Below are 12,161 nucleotides of genomic sequence, written 5' to 3'. Positions count from 1 at the left end.
TTACCTAAATTGGCTTATAAAAGAATACTAAGTATAATTTTAAGGCAAATCAAGATGATATTGCTTTAGTAAAATAGTGACAAGCTACTTTGCCTTGGGATCTGAATATGATAAACATCAGTGCAGAGAATCCCTGCCATTCTACTCATAAATGCCGTTTTTATCATGAATTGCAAATAAACTAAGGCTTGGTATATGCTCTTACTTTAATATACATACTAGGAAAAGTTTTCCATTTTGCATTAATTATCTTAAATGTCAGAATTCCTTATGCATTATAACAGCTATCTCATGTAACTTACACTGACAAACTAGAATAACTCAGACTCCATGTATAACACAGAGATTTTGTTGTCCTTTTGGCCTACATTTACATGCAGCAACTTTTATTTATTTCCAAATCGATTAGTAAAAACATCTGTTTTTTAAATCCAAAAGAAAAAAAAAAAAAAGATTACCTTGCTGCCTTCTATTTTGGATTGCTATAAAATCACTGAACTCAAGTGAATTCAAAACACTAGAGGAGGGAGAAATCATCACATTAAAGTGATTAACTTAACATCTGACTAATATTCTATCAGATCTGAACTATTTCTTAAGATTTGAACTCCTTTTTAAGAATATGATCTTGATGGCCTAGTTCTCTGAAAGATGAAAAAAAATTGACGGTTGCATAATCTTTAAATAAAAAGTTGTTTCTAGGGATTTGAGTTTTAAATTTGTTTACTTCTGGAAAAAATTTTAAAGGAGAAATGTAAAAAATAAAAATATGGTGAAACATTTTATTAGAATTCAGAAAAAAATAAACACAAAAGCGTGTGCGTGTACATTTGTGTACAGGTAGTGGTGACGGCAGAGGTTACAGAAAGTAGGTTAACTTTATATAGGATATAGGAAATCTAATGCTTATTATATGGTAAAAATAGGTGAGATGGGTGGTGTCGAGCAGATTTTTTTAGTGATGTGCAATATGCTCTGCTAAAGGCTTATTTTAAAATAGAAACTACAATTTGCAAGGGAATTATGCCTCATGAAAACAAATCTCTTAAAGCAATCAATTTTGAAGTTTTTTCATCAAGATACAAGCTGGAATCCTCTCCCCTTGAAGTTTCTAAATAACCAACAGATAAAGCAGATCTTTATAGCTCTGCTTATCTATGTTTACTTTTTCCTTAAAATGCTATTGAGGCACATTCAAAATGTCTTCCATTGAAATGATTTTTTTTCTTTGTTTAGATGGTGTATAACACACCTGTAGTCAAAATAATTTGAAAAGCAAAAATCATTTAGCAAAAATAGTATAATCAGAACATGTACCTCTGAGTTCTAATAGAGATTGAGGCAGCAAAATATGAACTGAATATTAAGTTAATTGTATCACCTCTCAGAAAAACCTCAAGCTGCTTATAATAAACATCATCCATCTTCAATGTTTTAGAATTATTGGTTTTTCTCAGCTGTTCTAAATAGATACTTGAGTAACACAAAAGACATACTTGAGTTTTTGCATCAGATAATCTACTCGGAATAGCACACCCTGCACCAAGAATGTTTCTGCTTTTCTTTTAGTGTCTCTGGCACCAAATGATGCATTACAAAAAAAGAAATAGCCTCTCCAATCATGTTCATTAAGAATTTTGCGATGAAGAAGTTATAAGAGAATACCTCGCCCATCTGTATGACTACAGCCCATATTTACATATGTCTAATAGTCATATTTCTTAATGGATCAAAATAAAAAGTAGGCTTTTAAAATCAAGACAGGTTATACCTTTGTTTTTCTTTTTATAAATCTACGAAATCTTATAAGGAAGGAATTCCTCTAAAGAATTTCAGATTTGGCTCAGATCAAATAAAAAGGCAAACATTACTGGGAAAATTGCCATTTGTCAACTGTTCTATGTCACATCATGTGGTGATACAGTTCTCTACACAGCAAATGTCAGAATGCCGACGCTCTACTGTACAAACTAAAACAAGTACAAAATTGAGCATAAACGATCCAAAAATATTGGCAGCAGTGCATTTCTAGATGAGTGGTGTTTGTGATGACTAATATTTTCTTTCTAAGGTTCTAGTACGCCTTCATTTATGTTCCATAGGACATCCCTGGGGGAGGGGGATGGAGAACACACAAGAGTCAACTTATTTTTAAAGTTACCAATGAAAAAATGATTTTGAACCCTTGCTTAATTAAAAACGGAACAGTACAGAAGGGTGATCCACTTCTCTCATAAGAAGCTTAAAGTTAAAAAATGATGCAACATCCTGAAAGTAGGAATGTTGATTCTCTATTGCTTCAGACAAAACACCTTCACATCCCTCCCAAAGTTCACCTATTTAGACTATTTGTTGATATCACTGTATCGTGCTTTTTTAAGTGCAAAAATATAATAAAGCAATACCAAGGTCATTTATTCATTTATTGCATCAAACAGTAGCTTCTACTGATCAAACAATTGCTTTCTTTTCAACTGACTGAAAAGTTAAAGTATACATTCTTCAAATATTCAAGTCTTACCTTTGGAGAGATATTAACATGAATTGTTTCTTCATCCAATAGTGATTCAACATTCCCTAACCATCAAGGTACAAATTAAGGTAAGAAAGCAGAGGTCCTAATATGTGTTATATTTTATTCAGAAATACAGATGACAGTTCCCTTGACTAGGTAGCCTTCGAGTGACTAGTTCTTGTCATAATGTTGTCATAGTGATAGTGACATCAATGTACTTCATGGTAATCACTGCAGCGATTTATCTGAGAAAAATATCAGTGCTGATTCCTGGTGCCTTTGATATTTCAAAATGCTGTAAAATGTACCATTAACATATTAGAGGTAAAGGAGTTTTAAGTAAAGCATGAAAAAATAAAGACTAACTTATGGATATATGTATCTTGAAATGTAGATAAAAACATAAGTGTCTGAATGGACGATGGTGAACACAGCCAGGAGATCATGATTAACCGGTTGCTAAGGAAGATTCTGCTCTCAAGTGCCTTTGCCAAATACAAAAGCTCCTCAAGTCATGAGCTCAGTTTAATTATTCTGTTAAATCCTTTTTAATTTTTTTGGACTCCAAGAGTGATATGGTGGTGATAGTCCTGAATTCTGGATTTCATCCCTCACAGTCCTGGCAAAACACTTTCAGTCATCACCTTTCATGCCAAAGGGATATTACTGAAACTTACAATGTGACACCTAGTGGTTCAATGACCTCTTACTCCATTGCTCTGCAGACTAACACCACAATAAGCAATGAGAACAACACTGTCAGGGAACCTTAGAGAGGGACAGAGAATCCCCATTTTTAGGTCACTAGCTCATTAAATTGAAAAAGGTATACATGAAAAGGCTACTTTTTGTATATTTAAAATGTCTGCTTTTAATAGATGAATTATTTTCATACCAAACAATAATAGTTGATATTTTCCCACAAGATAACAGGATTTATTTGTTAAATAATTCATTAAAAAAACATAGATGTTAACCACTAAGGGATCCCCTGCTGAAATCTGGAAGAAAATTATTTCCTCCTCCAATCCAGGAAACATGTCTCTGTAACTGATTATGCAGTCTCATTTTGAGAAGACCTTAAGGTCCCTCATGAATCCATCAGTCTGGACAGTCATCAATTCCTTATCTAAAAGTAATTAATTCTAAGTAAAGTAAAGCCCCTCTGGGCAAAGTAGAACTTCCTGATTTGTGTAAAATCTATCAGTTTGTGGAGGATAAACTATGAAAAATACAACCAGATAGCTTTCAGTCAGGGATTTGCTTCATTTATCATTCCCAACAGTTAGACTCTGAAAAGTAGCATTGCTATTTTGTCACTCCTGTAATTTGACATCAAAACCGGTGACTTAGATCGCATTCAACATAATGACCTATCTGCATTGAAAGGACTATCTTTCAGTTGATTAAAAAAATGATGTGCTTACTCAGGGTTCTATTAATTAAGATGGTTGAGAACAAGTCTCCCAAAACTGATTTTGTCATGTGTACTTATCATGCCCCTCCCCTTGAAAGCCCCAGGCCCCTTCCTCATTCCTTAGCTCAAGACGGCATACAATCTTCAATTGCCTAGCTTGTCCTTTGGTCTCACATCCTTATAAGACACCTGAACACAGATCATTAAACTTGTTCTTCTCTCACTAATCTGTTTTACATTCATTTGATTATTAGATCAGCCAAAGAACCTATAAATGTAGAAGAAGTATGTTTTCCTACCCAACAACAGCTTTTGTGGAGCTGATTTTGATTCAGTATTATTGATAAAAAATTTTATTTCCATTTACGAAATTTTCACAAGTCACTGAGCTGACATTTGAAGTTCTGAATATTTACTCTATGCCATATCATCTCAGACTGCTTCAGTGTGGGAATGGAGACCAAAAGCTGTATTGAATGCATGCTTCAGTAGAATGTTCGTATGTTGTATTTACATCTATAGAAACATATATATTAACACATTTATATTGTTTAATAAAATGTACATTTTTGTTGCATCATTTAAGTCACTATTAGTGCCTTTGCAATCCCAGTTGATGAATTACCATAGACCAGTGCTTCCTAAATGCAGGTTATTTTGTCCTCAGCAGATTTTTGCCAATATCTGGAGACACAGTTGTTTGTCACAACTGCATATGAGGAAATGTTACTGGTACCTGGTGGATGGAGGCCATGGATTGCTGCTAAACATTCCTCACTGCCTGGACTGTCCCTTATAACAAAGACTTTTACAGTCTCAAATACCTCAAATGTCAAGTGTCAAGGTTTGCCAAAGACACAAACACAGATACACACCGAAGATATATAAAACCTACTGATAATGAGGACCATAGTCTGTTGCTTTGGAGAGCAGAGCAAATAATCTGCCTCTCATAAAGATGTTAATTTATCAAGTCTTAATCTCAAGCATGATATGTGGTGTACCATCCCAATTTTCAGACACATGCTCAGGCTACTTCAATATCACTATCGGTGTTGAACACTGATTCTCAGAGGTAGTAAATAAGCATGTAGTTTGCTGAATTTAAATGAATATGTCCTGATATAATCCATATATCCTTGAAAAAGTAACCATATTTCCATTCAGCAAGACTTGTTAGAGAGTACAGTCCTGAAGAATGCATAATCGTTTACATTGTGCATGTCCTCTGTCTAGAAGACTAACCATGTTATCAGAGGAGTCTTCCCAATGTTGTGGAAGGGCATCTGCTTCATTTTTGTTTTCTTACTGAACACATGTTAAAAAAAAATTTACCACCCAGAAGAGTAGAGATCAAATTCAAGATAACAAAGTATTTTTTATTAAAAGAGACAGAAAGTGACAGAGACTAGTAGAAATATCAAGACTGCATAGAATCTTTTATCATAATTGGTATAGATCTGTTTTCTTGAGCTTAAAAAATGAATCTTCTTTTTTTAAGATTTTATTTTTAAGTCATCTCCACACCCAGTGTGGGGCTTGAACTCATAATCCTGAGATCAAGAGTCACATGCTCTACTGACTAAGCCAGACAGGTGCCCCCAAATGGGTTTTCTTTACTGCATGTTTTGCTTCTTATTTTCTGTCACTTTTTCTCCCAGACTGCCCTATTTTATTCTTCAGATAACAGTCACTCAAAATTTTTGATCTATCTTATAAAAATATTCCTACAAATAATGCTGAAAGTAGATGAGATAATAAATAGGCACTTGTATTCTAGAAGAGGGCTGCCCGAAAGGGCTTTCTGTTTTGAAGAAAATGCACTCCCACATGGACCAAAATAGACCTATTTACCTGTGCCTATTGAGACTGTGAAACGTGGCTACTATGACTTAGAAAATGGATTTTCCAATTTTATTTAAGTTAAAAACTATTTTTAATTAAGTTTTTTAAAAATGTCTAAATTTTACTTAACTTTGGCTAGTCAGTCCTATATTGAAGAGTTCAATTCTAGAATACCAACAACTCAAAGAAACTGAGACTAAAAGAAACAGATAAAATTGATTTGAACAGAAGGACAAAATATTAAGACAAAAAGAAAAAAGTTTATGATGAATCAATACCTATAAAAGTTTAATCTTTGAGGTGCCTGGGTGGTTCAATGGGTTAAAGCCTCTGCCTTCAGCTCAGGTCATGATCTCAGGGTCCTGGGGTAGAGCCCCACATCGGGCTCTCTGCTCAGCAGGGAGCCTGCCTCCCCTCTGCCCCCCGCCTGCCTCTCTGCCTACTCGTGATTTCTATCTGTCAAATAAATAAATAAAATCTTTAAAAATAGATAAACAAAAAATAAAAAGTTTAATCTTCTTTCAACATTTAGGTTATGATATTTAGGTTACAAGGCTTAGTAAAGCCTTGTAAAAAGTTGGAAATGTATTATCTAATTTTTTCAAAAATATGATTTGACTTTTTTTACTTTGGGACAATTCTAAGAATTTAGAAAACTTCAGAATAAAGTGGAACATTCCTGTAATTGCTTTAGAATGAAAGAAAGAAAACTACATGTTTTCTAAGATTTAAAAACTTTTTTCATGGTGGTGATGAGGGAACAGAAGGCTGGCTAAGGACAAAGCAAAAGCTGACACTGTGCAACCTCCCCCCCATCCCTACTTCTGGGTGGGACATATTGTGCGATTCTTTAGGAATCTCTCAACTTTTTTTTTTTTTAATATTTTTTTAAAAGATTTTATTTGACAGAGATCACAAGTAGGCAGAGAGGCAGGCAGAGAGAGGGGGGAAGCAGGGTCCCCGCTGAGCAGAGAGACAAATGCAGGTCTTGATCCCAGGATCCTGAGACTACCACCTGAGCCAAAGGCAGAGGCCCGACCCACTGAGCCACCCAGGTGCCCTTTTTAAAAAATATTTTATTAATTTATTTGACTGAGAGAGAGAGAGAGAGATCACAAGTAGGCAGAGAGGCAGGCAGAGAACGAGGGGGAAGCAGGCTCCCCGCTGAGCAGAGAGCCTTATGCGATCCCAGGACCCTGAGATCATGACCTGAGCTGAAGGCAGAGGCTTAACGCACTGAGCCACCCAGGTGCCTCATCCCAACTATTTTAATGTTAATACCTTGCTAGAATGAAACACCTTGATAATGACAAGGCCTCAAGGCATCCAGTATCTTATAGGTCCTCTTTAGCATATGAAAGTTCTGTTGAAACCTCCCCTTTTCCTTACCTCCCCCAACCCTACCATATATAACCTGTCACCCCTCAAATTCAGGGCAGAAACTCTCTGCCCATGGGTCCTGTCCTTTAATAAACCTTTAATACATAAATTAATAAACCTGTCCTTTTTTTTTCCAACTTTAAATCAGTTTATTGACACAATAACACAACACACTTGCCTCCCTGACACCCCCAACCCCCTCTCACCCATTCTAGATCTCTTCCCCTTCTTCCCCCCTTAGAACAAGCTGTTCAGTGAAAACAGAAAAGGGCAGGCCACTTCTACACCCTCATTCCCACCCCTCAGCCTTATGGGGCAGGTTTATAAAAGGACATTTAGAATTTTTTAAAGGATTTTTATAAAAGAAATAAAATAAAATAAAATAAAATAAAATAAAACCTTTTTAAAGGTTTATTTAAATAAAAATTATTAATAATTTTAATAAATTTTATAATAAAAATTTAATAAACTTAATAAACCATGCTTTAATAAACCACTAAAAATAGCATCACAGATGGCTTAAGAATTCTTTCTTGGTCATTGGTCCTGGACTCCGCCCACTGAACGTCACCTATATTTAAAACTTCATCTGTGGGATACGCCACACTGACACTTGAACAGATGAAAGACACAACTCTTATTTAGAGCTCCAAAGGAAAGATGGCTGCCAGGTAGGGCTACACAAAAATTTCCCTCCCCACCTCCCTCAAGATAATAGTAAACAGTTGCTATAGTGGGAGAGGGGTGGTATTAGCTTCATTTAGAGGACTCCTTGTGGATTTTCTAATTTGAACGAGTTTTCAGTCTCAGGCCATAGGGGCTGTTCCTAGTTTGGTTCCTCACCAGGAAACAATTAGGGTGACTGATGGTGGTTCTGAATGTGAGGGCCTGATAACGGAAGTGGTTAGGGTTTGGACTTGCTCAGCTATTCAAGAAGGAGAACTGACTAGCCTTAAGCCAGGTCCTCAAAACAGGGTCACGGTACAAGAACAAAACAAAACAAAATTGCATTACAATTGACTTCATGTTGTCTTAAAATCAGTTTTGACCTCAATTATTTGGAGAATCCCAGGAGCTTAAGCAGTAAGTAATAGTTTTAGAGAAGAGGGTATATATTCCCCTAAACTATGTAGAAAAACATTTTTTTTTTAAATGAGAGTCAAAGAGAGGGAAACAGAAATATATGTAGGTCAACCTGTAACCAAATTTTCTGTTTATATAGAAAGAACGGATTTGAAATTTTGGGGTTCTAACAATATCACGGTGGAATTGTAAAGTATGTTAAAATATGAATTATATATCTTTATAATAATAATATCTTGGTGTGGGGCACCTGAGTGGCTCAGTGGGTTAAGGCCTCTGCCTTCGGCTCAGGTCATGATCTCAGGGTCCTGGGATCGAGCCCCGCATCGGGCTCTCTGCTTGGCGGGGAGCCTGCTTCCCTTCCTCTCTCTGCCTGCTTGTGATCTGTCTGTCAAATAAATAAATTTAAAAAATCTAAAAAAAAAAAAATTAAAAAAAAAAAACAATATCTTGGTGTATTCCTTAAGTGAAGATGGTAGGTACAGCAGTTTTGTTTTTGGAGGTTATAAACTGAGAGTTTATAGTAAAATATGTGTAAAGGTTAATGGTATTTGTTTGTAACCAAGATAAAGGTGTGGTTGTGGTGTATGGGAGGTTATGGTGGCAGACTGGGGGTATGTAGGAGAAGGCTTTGGGGAATAGGAGGTCCACTCAAAGGTTGAGGCAGTTACCTACTGAGGGGATTAATAATCTGCATTAATCTGTTAAACATTTAATAGCACAGATAGTATAACCTCTATAAGATCTACCTTTAGGTATAAAAAAAAAGTAAGGAACATACTATGCACTAAGCAAACAGTAACTCTGGAAATATAACGCAATCTCTAATAATAATTTATAAAGCAATAAATGTTCCATGTCCAGTTTATCATCATTTTAAGAGACAGGAAAGGCAACCCATGGGTATTGCTAGTATGGCAGTCTCTGTGTCTGGGGAGAAGTTGTCTCTGGCACAGGGTGCAAAGCCTCTACCAATGGTAAGGTCTTTGTGCCATGTGATGTCATCTGAAGTAATGTTTTCTACAAGAGCAAACTTCTGAGCTAGGACAATGTGATTTAGATATGGGACTGGGATATACTTTTTAAGTGGGTAACGATACGCATTGATAGGGGCCTTGTTTTTGTGGCCTTACGATATTATAGCACAGCTGAATCTCTTGTAGTTGTATCTAAAATGTGAGGGCAATGTTGGGCTTGGAAGCTAAATATCTTTTAGGTCAAAGCTTTGTGGGTACACAGCCAGCAAAGATGATGCTTCATCAGCAAGGACATTGCCATAGTTGGACTAAAGTATCAGAAACTAAATGGCATAAATAAATCTCTAATTAAGTGTTTAAGGTTTGATTGAGATGGGTGATGAAGGAGATCCTACTACAGACAGGTTTTAAATCATATGACCAGGTTTAGGTACATGCTATTAATAGGATGTCATGTTTGTCATTAAATATCTGTGGTTGCATTTGGAGCTCCAACATTATCCTATAGGCAGGTCTCCAATTTAGCCAATTAGCATGAACCCTTCACCTCAATTGGTTGGTTGGTCATGGACAAGCCAGTGAAGACTTTGGATTTTAGTCTTTAGCATCTACCAAGGTTGGTTGAAACAATGACTTACTTGTAGGGTTTGAGCCTCTGAATTGCAAACCAATGAAAGCAGTCCAACCAATAGCAATGAGACCATTGGCAACAGAATGGTATGTAGCTGCACTTGACAGGTCTTTGTCGTCTGTTGTTGACTTTTTCTGGCTTGATGATTACCAGTGTGGGATTCTCTGGTTGCATCACTATGGGATATAGTGTTGATTTTATACCCTCTGAGTGTCACTTTTATTTTATTTACTAAGTGTAGTTTTCTATCTCCTTTTTATTAGTCTACACAGCCTATTAGAATAGCCCTGAAAAAGTAATTTCAATTTTCTGGAGGGAATCAGAAGTATTGCAGGAATTAAGTATCCACCCCTTATAACTGAATATTGACCAAAATTTTTAGAGTAGTGGATATTGAGGCTCAAACGAATCCTGTATCAGATAGTCAGGGTCCTGGCTTATGGGAAAACCTATGATTAATGGGTCCCAGAAGAGTACATACCCTTGATCTGGTCTTCAACTCTATGGGGTGGGGGTTGAATTGAAAATCCATAAAGACAGGAGGAGACACCATTAAAGAGCTTCATATATAAGGTGTGTTTATATACAAGGAGGTCAGACATATTCCACCATTAAAAATAGGATAGGTCTATAGGAAGTTTGTTTTGTTTTGTTTGTTTGTTTTTTAAAGCTGGTATGTGGTGTGAGTTGGCTAAAGGGCCTTGAGTTAAAAGAGATTAATGCCTGGGGCAAGATAGACACTGTTTAGTGGTTTATTTTGTAACTGAGACTTTTGAGGGGCCCATTAGACCAACTCTCTGGGACCTACCAGGGAAATGAATTTTACTGAATTCTTTCTCCAAGCATCCTATATGAGCATACCTTGGACATAATTGCAAATTTGATTCCAGATCACAGCAGTATACCGAGTATCACAATAAAGCAAAGTCAAATGAATATTTTGGTTTCCCAGTGCATTTAAAAGTTATGTTTACACTCTACTATAGTCTGTTAACTATATAACAGCATTGTGTCTAAAAACACTGTATATATTTTCATTAAAAAATATTTTATTGCTTAAGAAAGCTAATTCTCATCTGAGCTTTCAGCAAGTTGTAATCTTTGTGCTGGTGGAGGGTTTTGACTGGATGTTGATGGCTGCTGACTGATGAAGGTGGTGGTTGGTGAAGGATGAAATGGCTGTGGCAATTGCTTAAAATAATGCAGCAATAAAGTCTGCCACATGGATTGACCCTTCCTTTCACTTCAACACTTGGAGACCATTGTAGGGTTAATATTTGGCTTAATTTCCATATTGTTGTATCTCAGGGAATAGGAGGAGACCAGAAAGAAGGAGAAAGAGGGGGGACTGTAGAGTCATTAGAATTGTCAGAACATACACATCTGCTGATTAAATTTGCCACCTTATATGGTTGTGGTTTATGACACCCCAAAACAATTTCAATAGTAACATTAAAGATACTAATGTCAATGGTGAAAAAGTTTGACATGTGACAATTACTAAAATATGACCAAGACATGAAGTGAACAAATGCTGTAGGAAAAATAGCTATGATCGACTTGCTTGATACAGGGTTGCCACAAATCTAAATAAATAAAGAAATGCAATACATGTAAAGTACAATAAACCAAAGCACAGTGAAATGAGGTAAGCCTGCATTGTATATTCTGAAAAAGTTCTGAAAATCCAAGGGCATAAGGAGTATTTTGATGAGAATTTCCATATATTGTAGCTTCAGAATATGCAGAAATACATGTGACTTTATATTTTGGATATCTGTGAATTAAGGGGTTCATAGAGTTCTTTACTTTGAACAGAGGGGACAACTCTTGGCAATGATTCAAGAATGTATAAAAAAAAAATGTATAGATAAGGTATTTTGCTGACCAGGACATCCATTACTAAGATGGTTGTTGGAAGTTTGGCAAATCTGCCGACTTTTGGGCAGCATACTTTATCCGGGACACACCAGCTAGGGGACAGAAAGAAGCACCATGCAACGTGAGCTCCATCCCTTTGATGGTGGCAATGCTGTCATATAGTTTATAAACTCCCACTGCTTCATTCATTTGATCCCAAGGGACTCCCAGTTGGCTAAGGTGTCTGGGGGAATGGCAACCTATCCAGCAAGCTGGTTCTGGCAAGGGACTGAGGACAGGATGGACTACACCCTCTTCTAGGCAAAATATTCCAGAAGGCCCAGGTTTGGCTCTGTCCTATACCAAGAAAGTCTCCGTAGAGGTGTTGAGCTTGAGGTAGGCTGCATTTATAAGCCAGGCATAATAGGCAACTACGTGTAGAGAGTCACAGGT

This window comes from Mustela erminea, chromosome 11 (genome assembly GCF_009829155.1).
Source record: "Mustela erminea isolate mMusErm1 chromosome 11, mMusErm1.Pri, whole genome shotgun sequence".
In the NCBI taxonomy this organism is placed as follows: domain Eukaryota; kingdom Metazoa; phylum Chordata; class Mammalia; order Carnivora; family Mustelidae; genus Mustela; species Mustela erminea.
The sequence above is the reverse complement of the archived record's forward strand: the minus strand, read 5'-3'. Positions refer to the sequence as shown.